General features: G+C 44.4%; 1 pseudogene; it reads left to right on the forward strand.

Moving 5' to 3' along the window:
* Positions 1-310: 310 nt before the first annotated feature.
* On the forward strand, positions 311-16,956 carry LOC124660342 (annotated as a pseudogene).
* The last annotated feature ends 2,077 nt before the right edge of the window (positions 16,957-19,033 follow it).

A 19,033-nucleotide genomic window follows, 5' to 3' on the forward strand; every position in this document is an offset into this window, starting at 1 on the left:
TGGCGCACTGCTTTTAAGGTGCGCCACTACTAAAGGTCGTCCAGATTCCACCCCTCCCACAAACTTAGCAGTGGCGCACCTCTTAGAGGTGCGCCATTGCTATCTCACGTAGTAATGGCGCACCTATAAGTAGTGCTCCATTGGTAAGTGTGGGGTTAAATTATAGATGAGGCATAGGGATAGCAGTGGGTGGTGCGCCATTGCTAATTTAAATAGCAGTGGGGCACATATAACTGGTGCGCCACTGTGCACAGAATTTCCACCGGCCGGCACCATGCGGCCCCACCATAATACGAGCCACCCACCGCACATGGCCTGCACAGGCACACATCAACTCCCACCGCACAGGCACAACCCCTCCCACCGCACAGGCACACATCAACTCCCACCGCACGTTATCCCCTTTCTCTTCCTCTCTCCCCTTTCTCTCATCCACGGGCAGGGCACACATCAACTCCGGCGGCTCCACCCGTGGCTCCTCTGAGCAGGCGCCGCTGAGGGTCCGCCCGCGCAGGACGCCGCCGCCTCCTCCTCGCCCTCCGGCGGCTCCTCCCGTGGCTCCTCCCGGCGCACAGACCCGCGGCTCGAGCTCTACTGCAGCTACCCGCCCTCCTCCCCGCCCCAGCCGCGGGCCTCCTACGGACATGCGGCCTCCACCACCGCGGCGGCGACCTCGCTCGCCTGCTCTGTAGACCTCTCCACTCCACCGAGCAGCACCACCACCCTCCCTCTCTGCCCCTTCCTCTCATCCCCGCGGGCATGCTCACCCTCGGCCTCCTCCCTCCCACGCTCGCCACGGCCTCCTCTAACCAGGGCGGACGACAGCGCGGGCCCGCAGCGCCTCTTCACCAGGGTGTCGATGGCGCAACGGCTCTTCACCACGGCGGACGACGGCGCAGTGCTCTTCACCACGGCGGAGGATGGCGTGGACGCGCAGCGCCTCTCAACTGCGTTGGATTCGATTGCGTTTTTCGTTTTGTTTTGGGTCCTAGATGTAAAAATATATCCTGTTGTAACTCTTGTTTGTAAAATATAAAAGTGACTTTTGTAGATTGGTCAAATCAGATCCACTGCCTGCCACAACCAGGGCCATTTGGCCTTTTTTATTTTTTTATTTATTTACTATAGCAATGGCGCACCCATCATAGTTTCAATGGCGCACTCTATCTATATTGTACTGGCGCACCATCTGGGTCACAGTGGCGCACTCCTATCAATAATTCAATGGCGCACTAGACGGCTCAAAGAGGTGCGCCATTGATATCTGCTGGTGCACCACTGCTAATAGTTAGTAGTGGCGTGATAGTAGTGGCGCACCACTGGTGCACCACTGATGTCCAAAACAGGTGCGCCACTAATAGCTGTTTTCCTAGTAGTGGTTTGTTGTTGTCAACGAATGGTAGTGGGCACTCTAACCCCCTTGCCAGACATACCTTCAAAGAGCGGCTCCCATGAATTATTTTTATTTTTGGGTGGCACTCCTTCCAACCTTTCTTTCACAAACCATGGCTAACCGAATCCTCGGGTTCCTGCCAACAATCTCATACCATGAAGGAGTGCCTTTTTATTTTAGTTTTATTATGATGACACTCCTCCGCACCTTTGCTTTCTCAAGCCATGGCTAACCGAATCCTTCGGGTGCCGTCCAACAATCACATACCATGGAGGAGTGTCTATTTAGGTTAATTAATTTGGGACTCGGGAATCCCATTGCCGGCTCTTTTTGCAAAATTATTGGATAAGCGGATGAAGCCACTAGTCCATTGGTGAAAGTTGCCCAACAAGAATGAAAGATAAACACCACATACTTCCTCATGAGCTATAAAACATTGACACAAATCAGAGGTGATAAATTTTGAATTATTTAAAGGTAGCACTCAAGCAATTTACTTTGGAATGGCGGAGAAATACCATGTAGTAGGTAGGTATGGTGGACACAAATGGCATAGTGGTTGGCTCAAGGATTTTGGATGCATGAGAAGTATTCCCTCTCGATACAAGGCTTAGGCTAGCAAGGTTATTTGAAACAAACACAAGGATGAACCGGTGCAGCAAAACTCACATAAAAGACATATTGTAAACATTATAAGAATCTACACCGTCTTCCTTGTTGTTCAAACTCTTTACTAGAAATTATCTAGACCTTAGAGAGACCAATTATGCAAACCAAATTTTAGCAAGCTCTATGTATTTCTTCATTAATGGGTGCAAAGTATATGATGCAAGAGCTTAAACATGAGCACAACAATTGCCAAGTATCAAATTATCCAAGACATTTTATCAATTACTACATGTAGCATTTTCCGTTTCCAACCATATAACAATTAACGAAGCAGTTTCAACCTTCGCCATGAAAAATAAAAGCTAAGAACACATGTGTTCATATGAACCAGCGGAGCGTGTCTCTCTCCCACACAAGCATTTATTCAAACAAAAACAAAAACAAAAGCACACGAGACGCTCCAAGTAAAGTACATAAGATGTGGCCGAATAAAAATATAGTTTCAAGAGAAGGAACCTGATAATTTGTCGATGAAGAAGGGGATGCCTTGGGCATCCCCAAGCTTAGACGCTTGAGTCTTCTTAAAATATGCTGGGGTAAACCACCGGGGCATCCCCAAGCTTAGAGCTTTCACTCTCCTTGATCATATTGTATCATCCTCCTCTCTTGATCCTTGAAAATTTCCTCCACACCAAACTCGAAACAACTCATTAGAGGGTTAGTGCACAATAAAAATTAACATGTCAGTGGTGACACAATCATTTTTAACACTTCTGGACATTGCTCAAAGCTACTGGAAGGTAATGGAACAAAGAAATCCATCCAACATAGCAAAAGAAGCAATGCGAAATAAAAGGCAGAATCTGTCAAAACAGAACAGTCCGTAAAGACGAATTTTAAAGAGGCACCAGACTTGATCAAATGAAAATGCTCAAATTTAATGAAAGTTGCGTACATATCTGAGAATCACTCACGTAAATTGGCATAATTTTCTGAGTTTCCTACAGAGAATTAGGCCCAGATTCGTGACAGCAAAGAAATCTGTTTCTGCGCAGTAATCCAAATCTAGTATGAACCTTACTATCAACGACTTTACTTGGCACAACAATGCAATAAAAATAAGATAAGGAGAGGTTGCTACAGTAGTAACAACTTCCAAGACTCAAATACAAAATAGGGGTACTGTAGCAAAATAAACACATGGGTTATCTCCCAAGAAGTTCTTTCTTTATAGCCATTAAGATGGGCTCAGCAGTTTTAATGATGCACTCGCAAGAAATAGTAGTTGAAGAAAAAGAGAGCATCAAGAAGCAAATTCAAAACAAATTTAAGTCTAACATGCTTCCTATGAAAAGGAATCTTGTAAATAAACAAATTCATGAAGCATAATGCAACAAGCATAGAAAGATAAAACAAGTGTAACTTCAAAAATTTCAGCATATAGAGAGGTGTTTTATATAGTAACATGAAAATTTCTACAACCATATTTTCCTCTCTCATAATAATATCCAGTAGCATCATGAGCAAACTCAACAATATAACTATCAAGCGAAACATTCTTATCATGAGTCTCATGCATAAAATTATTACTCTCCACATAAGCATAATCAATTTTATTAGTTGTGGTGGGAGCAAATTCAACAAAGTAGCTATCATTATTATTCTCATCAAGTGTAGGAGGCATAGTATAATCACAACAAAATTTACTCTCCATAGTAGGTGGCACCAAAAGACCACTATCATTATAATCATCATAAATAGGAGGCAAAGTATCATCAAAGAAAATTTTCTCCTCAATGCTTGGGGGACTAAAAAGATCATGAAAACCAGCTTCCCCAAGCTTAGAACTTTCTATATCATTATCAACAATGGTGTTCAAAGCGTTCATACTAATATGTTCCATGGGTTTTTTAATTTTTGCATCAAACCATCCATGTCTTAAATCAGGAAATAGAATAAGAAGCTTATTGTTGTCCATTATGCCAAACTAGTGTAAACAAGAAACAAAAAGATGCAATTGCAGGATCTAAAGGAAATAGCTTCGAGCACACACGCAACGGCGCCAGAAAAGTGCTTTACCTGGGACCGGAGTATGAGAGCCTTTTACCTTTCCTCCCCGGCAACGGCGCCAGAAAATAGCTTGATGTCTACGGGTGCTTCTATTCTTGTAGACAGTGTTGGGCCTCCAAGAGCAGAGGTTTGTAGAACAACGAGCAAGTTTCCCTTAAGTGGATCACCCAAGGTTTATCGAACTCGGGGAGGAAGAGGTCAAAGATATCCCTCTCATGCAACCCCGCAACCACAAAGCAAGAAGTCTCTTGTGTCCCCAACACACCTAATAGGTGCACTAGTTCGGCGAAGAGATAGTGAAATACAGGTGGTATGAATAAATATAAGCAGTAGCAACGGCACCGAGAAAAGTGCTTTGGCCGGAGACAGGCGTGTGGTTGATGGTGGTGATATTGCGGACGATAGAGATGCAGTAAAACAGTAAACAAGCAGCGATAGCAGTATTTAGGAACAAGGCCTAGGGATCATACTTTCACAAGTGGACACTCTCAACATTGATCACATAACAGAATAAATAAATAGATGCTAGACTCTACACTCTCTTGTTGGATGATGAACACCACTAACTGTGTAGGATTACACGAACCCTCAATGCCGGAGTTAACAAGCTCCACAATATTCAATGTTCATATTTAAATAACCTTAGAGTGCATGACATATCAACATAACCAAACCAAGTACTAACATAGCATGCACACCGTCACCTTCACACTACGAAAGGAGGCATAGATCACATCAATACCATCATAGCAATAGTTAACTTCATAATCTACAAGAGATCACAATCATAGCCTACGCCAAGTACTACACGATGCACACACCGTCACCATTACACCGTGCAGGAGGAATAAACTACTTTAATAACATCACTAGAGTAGCACACAGATATATTGTGATACAAAACACATTGCAATCATAAAGAGATATAAATAAGCACTTCACTATGCCATTCATAACTGAATAAGTATTCTGTGAAATATAGCCTAAGGGACCCACACGGTGCACACACTGTCACCTTTACACACGTGGGACAAGGAGTCTCCGGAGATCACATAAGTAAAACCCACTTGACTAGCATAATGACATCTAGATTACAAGCATCATCATATGAATCTCAATCATGTAAGGCAGCTCATGAGATTATTGTATTGAAGTACATAGGAGAGAGATTAACCACATAGCTACCGGTACAGCCCCGAGCCTCGATGGAGAACTACTCCCTCCTCATGGGAGACAGCAGCGTTGATGAAGATGGCGGTGGTGTCGATGGAGGAGCCTTCCGGGGGCACTTCCCCGTCCCGGCGGCATGCCGGAACAGAGACTCCTGTCCCCCAGATCTTGGCTTCGCGATGGCGGCGGCTCTGGAAGGTTTTCTCTGGTTTCGTCGAACGTGTCGTGGTTTTTAGGTCAGGGACCTTTATATAGGCGAAGAGGCGGTGTCGGGGAGGCGACGAGGCGGTGACACACTAGGGGGGCGCCCCCCCCCCCCTAGGCCGCGCCGCCCTGTAATCTGGGGGCCCAGTGGCCCCCCTCTGGCCTCTCTCGGGTGTTCTGGAAGCTTCGTGGAAAAATAGGATGCTGGGCGTTGATTTCGTCCAATTCCGAGAATATTTCCTTACTAGGATTTCTGGAACCAAAAACAGCAGAAAACAGCAATTGGCCCTTCGGCATCTCGTCAATAGGTTAGTTCCAGAAAACGCATAAATATGACATAAAGTATGCATAAAACATGTAGATATCATCAATAATGTGGCATGGAACATAAGAAATTATCGATACGTCGGAGACGTATCAGCATCCCCAAGAAGCACAAATATAGCAATCAATGCTTCCCTCTGCGAAGGGCCTTTCTTTTACTTTTTATGTTGAGTCAGTTCACCTATCTCTCTCCACCTCAAGAAGCAAACACTTGTGTGAACTGTGCATTGATTCCTACATACTTGCATATTGCACTTGTTATATTACTTTATATTGACAATATCCATGAGATATACATGTTATGAGTTGAAAGCAACCGCTGAAACTTAATCTTCCTTTGTGTTGCTTCAATACCTTTACTTTGATTTATTGCTTTATGAGTTAACTCTTATGCAAGACTTATTGATACTTGTCTTGAAAGTACTATTCATGAAAAGTATTTGCTTTATGATTCAGTTGTTTACTCATGCCATTACCATTGTTTTGATCGCTGCATTCATTACATATGCTTACAATAGTATGATCAAGGTTATGATGGCATGTCACTCCAGAACATATCTTTGTTATCGTTTACCTCGCTCGGGACGAGCGAGAACTAAGCTTGGGGATGCCGATACGTCTCCGACGTATCGATAATTTCTTATGTTCCATGCCACATTATTGATGATATCTACATGTTTTATACACATTATATGTCGTATTTATGCATTTTCCGGCACTAACCTATTAACGAGATGCCGAAGAGCCGCTGTCGTTTTTTGTTGTTTTTGGTTTCGGAAATCCTAGTAAGGAAATATTCTCGAATTGGACGAAATCAACGCCCGGGGAGAGTCGAAGTGGGGCCACGAGGTGGCGACACACCAGGGCGGCGCGGCCCAAGCCCCGGCCGCGCCGGCCTGTTGTGTGGGCCCCTCGTGATGCCCCTTTACCTCGCCCTTCCGCCTACATATAGTCTTCGTCGCGAAACCCCCGGTACCGAGAGCCACGATACGGAAAACCTTCCGCAGACGCCGCCGCCGCCAATCCCATCTCGGGGGATTCGGAGATCGCCTCCGGCACCCTGCCGGAGAGGGGAGTCATCTCCCGGAGGACTCTTCACCGCCATGGTCGCCTCCGGAGTGATGAGTGAGTAGTTCACCCCTGGACTATGGGTCCATAGCAGTAGCTAGATGGTCGTCTTCTCCTTATGTGCTTTATTGTCGGATCTTGTGAGCTGCCTAACATGATCAAGATCATCTATCTGTAATTCTATATGATGTGTTTGTCGGGATCCGATGGATAGAGAATACTATGTTATGTTGATTATCAATCTATTACATATGTGTTGTTTATGATCTTGCATGCTCTCCGTTATTAGTAGAGGCTCCGGCCAAGTTTTTACTCTTAACTCCAAGAGGGAGTATTTATGCTCGATAGTGGGTTCATGCCTCCATTAAATCCGGGACGATGATGTGAAAGTTCTAAGATTGTGGATGTCTTGTTGCCACTAGGGATAAAACATTGATGCTATGTCCGAGGATGTAGTTATTGATTACATTACGCACCATACTTAATGCAATTGTCCGTTGTTTGCAACTTAATACTGGAAGGGGTTCGGATGATAACCTGAAGGTGGACTTTTTAGGCATAGATGCATGCTGGATAGCGGTCTATGTACTTTGTCGTAATGCCCAATTAAATCTCACAATACTCATCATATCATGTATGTGCATGGTCATGCCCTCTCTATTTGTCAATTGCCCGACTGTAATTTGTTCACCCAACATGCTATTTATCTTATGGGAGAGACACCTCTAGTGAACTGTGGACCCCGGTCCATTCTTTTACATTGAATACAATCTACTCGCAATACTTGTTCTACTGTTTTCTCGCAAACAATCATCATTCACACTATACATCTAATCCTTTGTTACAGCAAGCCGGTGAGATTGACAACCTCACTTGTTTCGTTGGGGCAAAGTACTTTGGTTGTGTTGTGCAGGTTCCACGTTGGCGCCGGAATCCCTGGTGTTGCGCCGCACTACATCCCGCTGCCATCAACCTTCAACGTTCTTCTTGGCTCCTCCTGGTTCGATAAACCTTGGTTTCTTTCTGAGGAAAAACTTGCCGCTGTACGCATCACACCTTCCTCTTGGGGTTCCCAACGGACGCGTGCTGTACGCGTATCAGTCCTCTAACATCTTGTCGAACTGCAGCCTCTCCTTATCCGTGGCACAGTCTCTTCTTGCATCAGAAATGGCCCGACGAAGATCATCATCAACAGGATCATCTGATGCCTGTTCTTCACCTCCTTCTTCTTCATTGTCGGTACTGGTCATCGTTATCTTCTTCTTCATCGCCGTCTTCCATCATAACCCCTTCTTCTCCGTGCTTGGTCCAAACATTATAGCTGGACATGAATCCAAACCGAAGCGGGTGGCTCTTAATGTCTCTTGAGCAAGAGTAATCCTTCTCATTCTTACATTTCAGACATGGACAACACATAAAACCTTGCTTCGACTTGTTGGCCTCGGCCACAAGCAGGAAAGAATTCACGCCCTCTCTGAAAGCGGGAGCACATCGGTTACCGTACATCCATGGATGACTCATCTGCATTATAAGTGTATCAGATGCAATCACCTTGCTAAAATTAGTATTGTACGGACTATGTATATACGAGAAAATAGTTGCTAACCTTTTAGGATCAAAAAGAGGAGAAATCTTATCAAATAAAATCAAGTGATATCCCTCACAAGCATTCCATCAAACATCTCTTGTGCACATGAAGAAAAAATGAGCTAGCATACACCTCCACCTTTCACCACCAAGGAAAAAATGTAGGGAGGTGGGGGGGGGGGGGGGGGGCTGGCTGCGTGTATATATAGGCATGGCCCTTTTGTCGCGGCCCGTATTACGACCCGCGACAAAAGGGGTGCTGGCAGGAGGCGCTAGAGCTCAGACCCCTTTTGTCGCGGGTTGTGATACGACCCGCGACAAAAGGGCGCGATAAAAGGCCCGGCTCGCTCCAAATGGTTTCGGGCCGACGTGGCCAGGCCATTTGTCGCGGGTGCTGGCGCGCCCGCGACAAAAGGCTCACACGAAAGCCCTGTTTTCTACTAGTGTTGGGAGCTGCCAAGAAAATATTGGAGTTATATATTCCATCTTCATGAGTTTTCAGAGAGGGTTAGTCGCCTCCCGCGGGTCTCGCCATTGGTTATCTCGCCACACAAACGGAAAAACCTTTCGTATTTTTGTTATCCTTAACTGCGACTCGTAAGTGGACAAGTAGTACGGAAGAGCGACTCTCAACTGGCCTACACAATGGTTTATTTGCCGAGCACAGGAGCCTTGGATTTGATATGCATGAAAAACGGCAAGTCGATAGCATTTCAATGAAATGACACGATGACTAACCCCAGTCGTACGTAGGGGACTACAAGTCTACAACACTAAACAGTGCAATACAAAAGGCATGCATACAACCGGCTAAGTCATTGCATGAAAGTGTCATTAGTGTGCATACACTTAGCACGGCTGCAAAAAGAAAGATGCAGAAGGCTGAAAGAGTCAAAACCCTTTGGATCGGACCGACTCGCATTTTCAAGAAGAAATGTATACAAGCAACAATGAACGGCCACCGACTTAATCGCTCCAAACGGGTGAATAAACTAGACCCATCCAAGAAAAAGAAAAAGTTATTACAAGCCTAGAAAAGGCAATAGAAAATCCTACACAGCAAGTTACGCTTGGGGCTTCATCACATGAATTTACTCTTTCAGATTTTAGTCTTCCGTTAATGAGTCGTCTGTTAATGAGTGGTAAAAACACTCATCTTTATCTTTGTTTAAATTGGGTATTTTTGTTCATTATGATGGAAATATTCCCGTAGATTTGCAACTAATCGCTAATCTTTGTAAAGATGTGCAAATATCCTTGTTAATTTAATTTGTGCAAAACTGAAAGCTTGAATGAGTAAATTAAGGGCAATTAATTAAGAATAACGAGCTGGGAATATCAGGAAGTCAACCAGATCTCGAAGACATTCAAAAGCAGCTTTAATGCCCACAAGGCCACAAGTACGATCATCCCCGCTCGTACAACATGTTGGTGGCACTGCCTCGTCAAGCCAAATATTTAACGTGAAGGCAACCACATCGTCTTAGAGATAACACCAAGAAACCCTATTCTGCCCCATAGTCAGATCTGATCTCCGCCAAAGCTTCTTCGCCCTCACTATAGACTCAACTGCCTCAACCATTGTCACCGTCACCATCTCCCTCTCATCTACTTTGTAATATTGATATCATCGCGATTGGTTACATTGCAAAACTATTTGTTATTCATCAATTCGAGATTTCAAATACAATATTTATGATTATTGATCTGATCATGTGTGAGTGATCATCATGCGCCGCGGGCTATGGCCTAGCCTCGCAACAGCAAGTGTATCTCTTTTAACTCATGGGATACTGTTTAATATGTAAATAAAGATTCATATTTTTTTCTTTAGTATTTTTACCTCAATCCTAAGAATTGACAGGTTTCCAAGTTCACAAAGGTAGATAAAGGTATTAAGGTGAGAATATAGTTGCATGATCCGATGCTTATAACCAAGTAAGAGAGTGGATATCGGCCGATAGTGTGATTACAATCTAGGAATCACATTGACATCATAGGTCTTGATGATGTTGTTCATTCATCTTAATAGTTGTGGTTCCTTAGTGACGCAAAGGGATTCATGGCTGGATTATAGATCCATATCATTTGCGTCATGGCCGCCTATGATGTTATTAGGATGCATCACCCACAACAGATTGCATATATATCTTTATTATTTCATATTCATACATGTGTTCTTCATTTTATATTTGTTAACTCATTTTACTATTGCAATGCTGCAGGTAAAACCTTAGCACTGGCCTTTCTCCAACCATCAATCACAACCAAACAAAGAATACACTTGGTCCGATAATCATCAACATCTAAACAACGACACAAGATCTTGTTTGAGTGGTCTTACACCAAAATCATTCTTCCCAAGGATTCGATAAACTAAGTTTCTAGGGAAAATGCTACAAGTATTACAATCTAATAATCCGGATTGAAGGTATCAATCATTTTTCTTGCACCGTTGTGAGTGAAGCAATTGCTAACCTTGGTGTGGTCATTAGAGATTCTATTTAATAATTTATTTTATTATTTGTTAGCAGTTTTCTTTACGTACTTAACTGAAAATCCAAAAACATTAGTTTATCTTTTTGTTCTTCGTTTACTTGTTTATTATTATTTGAAAATACAAAAATAGAAGTATGGTAACAAAGAAGATGTGGAGTTTTCAGCTCCCAATAATGACTATCTTCATGCACCTATTGCTCACTCAGCCTGCTGTTGACGCAGAGAAATGTAAAATTAAGCCTAACTTCTTAAACTTGTTTTTAAAAACTAGTTTGATTGTTCTGCTTCTGAGGATGCAAGTATGCACTTATATACCTTTACTCGGATATGCGAAATGATGCACATTAAAGATGTGAACTCTGATACGGTAAATTGCATTTGTTGCCCTTTTCACTTGAAAGAAAACCTAAAGAATTGTTCATAGCATTCTCTAATGGGACTATCACTTCATGGACAAATTGTTGCAATATATTCATGACTAAGTTTTTCACATCTGCTAAAACTATGCAACTGTATTCTAACATTACAAGGTTTAGACAGAAGATCGTGATCAACTAGCGATTCCATTGGAAATAATGAATGAGGCCATAAGAAAATATTCCAACGATGGGATGAGAGAATGGCTATCCATATGTTTTATCATCCATTAAACCGTATGTCGAAGTCTATGCTTGATACTGCAGCCGGAGGCACATTCATGAGAAAAGAGATTGACATAGCCACAAAGTTTTCGAATGACATGCAAGATAATCACTCTCTATGGCATGTGGAAATATTATCCTCAAGAAAGGTGAACTCCATCACCTTAGAGAATACTCAAAAACTTACTACAAATGTAGATGAGCTTATATGTATGATCACATGTAAAGAAGAAACTCAAGTTAATGCCATCACCGATACTAATCTTGAAGAAGTGAACTTTCTAGATCCCAATACTTTTAGCTACTTGGAGGAGTAAAAACTATGACGCAAATTTTCAAAAATCTTATCCTAACTCTAGAGGAGTTCCAAACAACTACAACAACATAGGTACTAATGGAAACCGCCATTCACTTGAAGATTATGTCAAAACTTTTGTGCATGCTCAAACCGAGAACAATAATCATGTTATTAAAACCACTAAGAATCATGAAACTGCTTTCGAACAACTATCTAAACAAGTTTTCATTATGAAAACTTATATACATGGTCTGCAGGGTCTGCAACATTTCGAATTCATCATGGGAATCAAAAAGCACCTAATTTTATTTTGTAATTAAAATTCGTATATGACTGACTATATCCTTCTCTATGTAAAGTCAGCTCTCAGTTTATACTTCTACTTTTCTGTCTTGACATCCTTTAATGTTTACCTCTTGTATTACTTTATTTTTCTAATAGTATTTACAAAACACCTTCCGCTATTAATTCATTATACATTCTGCCTCTGAAAAGTACAAAGTGCACAACATCGGTGTAGGTGCACTTATGGCAACATATGAACATATGTTTTTCCTAACAATTTGGATTTAAATTTTGAAATCATTCTGTTCTATTACTTATTCTAAACCATTGTTTTGTTACAATGTACAAAAATCAGCTCAACTTCGTTAATTTCTTTCTATGAACATCATTGCTTTCAGCCACATCTTTTGGTTCATTTATGCACTTTATGCATGGTTGGGTATCCTCAAAATTTGATAAACTCTATAATGTTTTGCAGCAAAGTGTGGGTTATCTTCTAGTTTGTCTTAGTGGTGAGGGCATTTTGCCATTTGCTGTCCCTTGGCATACGCCCGATCTCTGCAGTGACCGTATTTGTCCACAAATACATCCCCATGGTACAATATCTTTTTTTCAAGAGTACACCTTAAAAGGTGTATCAATCACATAGAAGAAGGGGCCAAAACGGCCGGTCCGACACCCAAAGGGCACCACGATACGACATAACGCCACACAAGTACCACGATACAAACACAACGGCACACACTTAACAATACTACCCACTATAGCTAATCGGCAGGGACACACCTTGCACCACCACCCGCCAAGAAAGGAGAGCAACCGATGCACTAATAAGGCGCGTTACAACCGGAGGAGAGGAGGCGATCCCACACGGTACAGCTGGTATGTCAGGCCAATTATCGTGGCACCAAATCAATCAATGTGCAACGATAAATCCGCAGTTTAAAATCCGTAAGGAAACAAGAACCAACTTGAAGTTGGGTGCTTATGAGGGTGGTTGTACCCCAGCCCACTATAGTTCAAATCCCAGTTTTGACATCTGCGTGTCTCATAAAGACGGAATATTTTTTTCAGTGGAACGCAACGTTACCGTGGACAGCAAGACAGCTGTGGTGACTTCGTCAATTTCAAGATCCGATACGCCGGCTCATTTTTCGGAGATGCTCATAGGGGTAGGATATACGTTCATATTGGTAAGTGTATGCACATATATGTAACCGTTTGCCTGCACTGTGATTCTAAAAAAAAAAAGGCGAATGCTACGCGTCGATCGACTGATAAAATGGGCAAAAATCGGTCGTTTCTGCCCCGTCCGATCATAATCCGGCGTGCAGAATTAGCAGCATTGCGATTTTTGCATTTTGCCCCCTTATTTTTATAAAATCAACCCGCGGTCCTAAGCCTATCAGTTTAAACCGAACATGTGTTTCCCTTTGCCCCCAAACTTTCAGATATTTACAACAAAACCCGCCGCTTAGTATAGCAACAAAACCCGCCGCTTTGTGTACAAAAAATAAAAAGTATTACAACAAAATTTTCACAGTAAATCTTCACATATATGTACAACAAATTATAGATATATTTACAATAATAATTAACGACAAAAACAATATTTTTTATTTTGGTGTTTCCAATAATAGTCAGTTTACATGCAAAAAATATCTTTACAACAAATCAGAAACATACTTACAACAATAATTAATAACAAAAACCAACATTATTTTATTAGGATGTTTACAATAAAAGTCCGCTTTCATTCCAAAAATATCTTTAGAGCAAACCAGTAAGATACTTACAACAATAATTAGCAACACAGACCACAAATAATTTGGGTGTTTACAACAAAAGTCGCAAACATCATCCACAAAAACCGCAGACTATTTACAACTAAAATATATATGTTTGCAAATAATTCAAAAGTTGTATAATTTAATTTGCTACAACTTGAATTACAACAAAAATCATCGTCTATTTTACAAAAGTTAGAAACAAATACAAAAAAAAATCATATGTTTGCAAACAATCAAAAGTGGTCAAGCAACAATTAATTTGCTATAGACTGAATTGCAATAAAAGTCGGCAACTATTTTTTACAAAAGTCACAAATAATTACAACAAAAAAAAATGGTGCACAAATAGACACATCCAGAAGAGAAAGGTCCAATAGATTTTTGAGGCCCACCCATATCACAACCAGAGAAGACCTGCATATGCATCAGGGGGTTAGCTGCGCGGAGTGAGTGGATGCGATTGGGCCGCAAATCAGGCCCATCCAACCCACGCGAGCGAGCCACCGAGAACGATCGATCGCTGGCGCGTGATCGGTCGCCGGATGGAAAGCATTTTCCAAAAAAAACGTAAGGAAACCAAGAATCTTTGCTTGCTTGACAGTACATACTCCGTACATGGAATCGCTTGAAATTAGCAGGTGGATTCTCGAAACACCCTGGCGTTGTAATCGGTCCAGATACGTCTACTTATCAACATTGATCTTTTCGTATATGGTTATTAGGGAGTACTATACTTAACAAGAGGCCAAATTAACCACTAGACAAACAAATCGATCTCCTCGCAACCGCCAGCCACGCAACAGAGATCCTTTTCTACCTCTTTCCCGCGAAAGTTTTAATCTCTATCCAAACATATCGCGCTTTCCTACCCAAACACGATCTGGAGCAGTTAAAATCACCTCAACCTGCTGCCGTATATATACACACGTTGACAGACACCCAAAGGATCCAACTAGTACGATCACGGCCGGCTTGATCGATCTATACCTCGATCGAGTAACAATGCCGTCGACGGCGGCGACAGTCGTCCTCCTGCTCGCCGTCGCCTTTGTCTCGGCGACGAGCGTGGCGGAGGCACGGCACCACCACCGCGACGGGTACGCGAGGGTGTTCGACAGGCAGCAGGCCGACCTGGTGGATGCGCTGCCGGGGCAGCCAGCGGAGGTCGGGTTCCGGCACTTCTCCGGCTACGTGACGGTGAACGAGACGCACGGCCGCGCCCACTTCTACTGGTTCTTCGAGGCCACCCACGACGTCAGCAAGAAGCCCCTCGTCCTCTGGCTCAACGGAGGTTCGTGGTTTCATCAGTCTAAATACTTATTGAAGTGAGCGTACAATTGAAATCTCCGATAGCTGACCCATGTAATTGCAATCTTGAATGCAGGGCCTGGATGCTCGTCGCTTGGATACGGAGCATTGGAGGAGCTGGGACCCTTGTTGATCCAGAAGGGAACCCCTGAGCTCAGGCTCAACCCCAACGTACGCATGGAACAAAGGTATACCTAAGAAACGATTTTTCACCACAATTCCTTCGTATAACTTGACCGGATTTAGTAGATTCAACTGAACCCTGGATTACTTATTACAACGTCTCCAGAGGCTAATCTACTCTTCTTGGAGCAACCTGCCGGCGTTGGCTTCTCCTACACCAACACGACGGCCGATCTCGAGAGATTCGGCGACGACCTCGCTGGTACCCATGACCCACACGTCCTCCCTACTTAAACGAGAATGGGACTGTATTTTCTAGTTTTTCTCTAACTAACTTCTGACGCCGATGCATTCATGCAGCTCATGACGCGTACACGTTCCTCGTCAACTGGTTCGAGAGGTTTCCGCAGTTCAAGGGCCACGATTTCTACATCGCCGGAGAGAGCTATGCCGGTGGTTACTCCTATTTGCTCTCTATTAACCCTATCAATTAATCCCGTCAATTCGTCTTGTTAAATTATTCGATCTGACAAACTCTGCTAATTTTTGCGCTGGATATACTTTTGCAGGGCATTATGTCCCCAACCTGGCCGCGAAGATCGTGGAGCAGAACAAGAAAGTGCACAAGAGCAGGCACATCAACTTCAAGGGATTCATGGTACGTAATCAGTCAACAGAACAATAGTAATATATAGGTTATAATTAAAAAAACATGGATTTAGCTCAAATGTTCGTGTACGTTTTTTCTAATCAAAGATTGGTAACGCGGCGATCGACGAGGCATCGGACGACCGCGGCATGGTGGACTACGCGTGGGACCACGCCGTGATCTCGGACGAGCTCTACGCCAACATCACCAATAACTGCCGCTTCGATGCGGGCCAGAGCAGCGACTTCTCATCGTCCAACCCGAACCCTGCCACCGCTGCGTGCGACAGCGCCATGAACAGCTTCTACGAGGCCTTCAACGACATCGACATCTACAGCCTCTACACCCCCTCCTGCACCGCCACCACCAGCTCCGGTTCCGCCGCCATGGCCAGGCAGGCACGTCCTCTCCACCGCCGGTCTCCCAACAGCGACAACAACAGGCCCCTGCGGCCGCGGTACAACGCCTACGACCCGTGCCTGGACAACTACGTCTCGGACTACCTGAACCGCCGCGACGTTCAGGACGCGCTGCACGCCAACACCACTGGCAGCATCCCTTATGACTGGTCCGCGTGCAGCGACCCGCTGTTCCAGCACTGGCAGGACTCGCCGGCGTCCACCCTGCCGGTGATCAAGAAGATGGTAGACGCTGGCCTGCGTGTCTGGGTGTACAGCGGCGACACAGATGCCCGTGTGCCCGTCACGTCCACCCGCCACGCGCTGCGCAAGCTCGGCCTCGCCACCAAGAAGCAGTGGAGGGAATGGTTCACCAGCGACCAGGTAGGAGGGTACACGGTGGACTACGACGGGCTCACCTTCGTCACCATCCGCGGCGCCGGACACATGGTGCCCACTGTCACACCGGTGCAGGCCAGCCAACTCTTTGCGCACTTCCTCGCCGGCGAGGAGATGCCGCTCAAACCCATCGTGGCCTAAGCTACACTAGTTCTTGGATTAGGCCGGGGTCATATATAGATAGGTTATTTGATTTAGTCGATGGATCTATCAGGTTGGAATCTCATGTGTAAATCAGAACTGCGTTCGCTGCTAGTAAATAAATATGGGTTATTGGGTAAGTTACTAATTGCACCAATCCTCTGCAACAACGTATTGGCCTAGCGGCATAAAATCCTCTCTAATAACACCACCAAGAGCACCCGAAGTTTAGCTTAACGCCGCCAAGAAGAAAAAAGTGTACACGCGTCGTTGTTGCCTGACCAAAGATCTTAGATTTTCACCCTAAAGAATTTTTTTCTCCCAAAAGCAATGCCTTCAACTAGGTTATTGCCAGACACAGCCAATTAAGGCTAGATGTTGGATTTTCGCCGTTAAACATAGAACTTTGAACTTCTCACCCGATGCCGCTGGTCCAATTCATCATCGCCACAAAGAGTCAAATCACCATTGCAAGTCCTCATATCTCGGCTTTCATGACATTCTCCGCCAGTTGACTTCATGGAACGAAAAGCATGACCCATGATGGTAACAACCAGCAGAGCCCTCTGAAACTAAACGGTTAGAGAAAAACATGGGCGTGCGCGGCTGAAACTTATCTGATCCAATAATCTCCATGCATTAAGCACCCAGTGGAGTACACTGGCGGAGTGCTCCGGAACACGGCATTCCCACCAAATCGATGGGGACATGTATCCACAGATCTTCATCTTGCCGCAAGAAGAATCTTAGGAAAGGCTCCATTATTTGTGAGACCTGCAGCCCCATGCCGCCAATCAGTCTCCTAGCAGGAACGATAGAAGAGGAGAGAGCAACCTAGTACACGGATGCGGGTTGTCGTTGTCATCTTGGCCAGGGCCGCAACAGACTCCCCGCAGCACATGTGTTCGCACCTTAGGCCAAGTTCGGGGCCCTAGAACCCAGATGTCATTGCACGCCATGCAAGCTGAAGGACGGAAAAACCGGCGTGGCACCACTAGAGAACCTCAAGCGCCTTCCAGGTCGTCCGCGCCTCCCTGTCCCCAGTAAGGCACCTGCGCTCCTCCGCTGCACATGTTGCTTCTAGGAAGCAGCGAAAAGGACCTGCTCCAGTGCCGCCTGAAATCCACGGCCAAGGCGCACCCACCCCCATCGTGGCCAGCACCGAAACATGGACCTCGCACCAGCACCGCCATCTCCATGCACCACATTCCGATTTGCCGCGCCTCCCGTCTGGTCCGCGGCCCCTCCCTCCACAGCCTGGTGCCGCCTGCATAAGTCCACCTCCGCGTGGAGATGGCCCGACCAGGCGTGCCCTCCTCACCTTGTGCCCGCGCATGCCACCCGGGAGGGGAATTTGGTATGTTAAATACACTACTAGAAATCCTACTCATGTGTGTGGCTCGATTTAGTCCAGCCTCATATATGCAATTTGTAGTTGGACTCTATTTAGTTCTACCCCAGGTTTGCTGTCAAAATTACGGTGACGTGGATGACACGTGGATGTGGATACCACTTACAGGAGAGCATCTGCCATAGAAATTTGCATGTAGCCCCTTCCAAATCTAGAACTTACATTTTGGCTCCCAAAAGTACACTAATAGAGAAGACGCTACAGTAGCATATCTAGTAGAAGAGGGCAGAGCTAAACACACGCGGCAACTAATACTAGCAACGTGTCCTAAAAGCTCACACGACTACCATGTCGACAATGGCAGCGGTCAGATTATTCGGGCACGCGACTAATAAGTGGGGCCCATCACAACACGTGACCAAACGTTATCTGTAGCGTGCGTGGGCGGGCACACACGGCAGTTAAAGGGCTATTAGCCGTGTGTCCTTAATACATGATATGTTGCAAACGTATCTATAATTTTTGATGCTCTATGCTTGTTTTACACCAATTGCTATATGTTAAGTTTACACTTCGTGATATTTTTATGCATTTTTTGGAACAAACCTATTAATAAGATGTCACAGTGCCAGTCCTATTTTCTGCTGGTTTTGTATTTCAAAAAAGTTGTTCTGGAAATATTCTCGAAATTGGACGAAACAAAAGCCGAAAGTTCCTATTTTTCTG

The sequence above is a fragment of the Lolium rigidum genome, chromosome 1 (assembly GCF_022539505.1).
Source record: "Lolium rigidum isolate FL_2022 chromosome 1, APGP_CSIRO_Lrig_0.1, whole genome shotgun sequence".
Taxonomy (NCBI): domain Eukaryota; kingdom Viridiplantae; phylum Streptophyta; class Magnoliopsida; order Poales; family Poaceae; genus Lolium; species Lolium rigidum.